Raw genomic sequence first — 203 nt, forward strand, 5'->3', positions numbered from 1 at the left:
GATGGCAGTGCGCACGCGCGTTAGCGTAGTGCGTACCGCCTGAAGGGAAGGCGGGGGAGGAGGGAGGGGCAGAGCGCATGCGCGGGTGGGGCGCTGCTGCTGTGCGGGCTCCGCCGTCTCGCGGTTACGGTGCCTCTGACGGGGGGGTGGGAAGCGTAGTGGCAGCGGCGGGTGTGTCAGCTCTTTCCCGCCGGTTGGGGAAT

This window comes from Eurypyga helias, unplaced genomic scaffold (assembly GCF_000690775.1).
Source record: "Eurypyga helias isolate BGI_N326 unplaced genomic scaffold, ASM69077v1 scaffold23854, whole genome shotgun sequence".
NCBI classification, from domain to species: Eukaryota; Metazoa; Chordata; class Aves; order Eurypygiformes; family Eurypygidae; genus Eurypyga; species Eurypyga helias.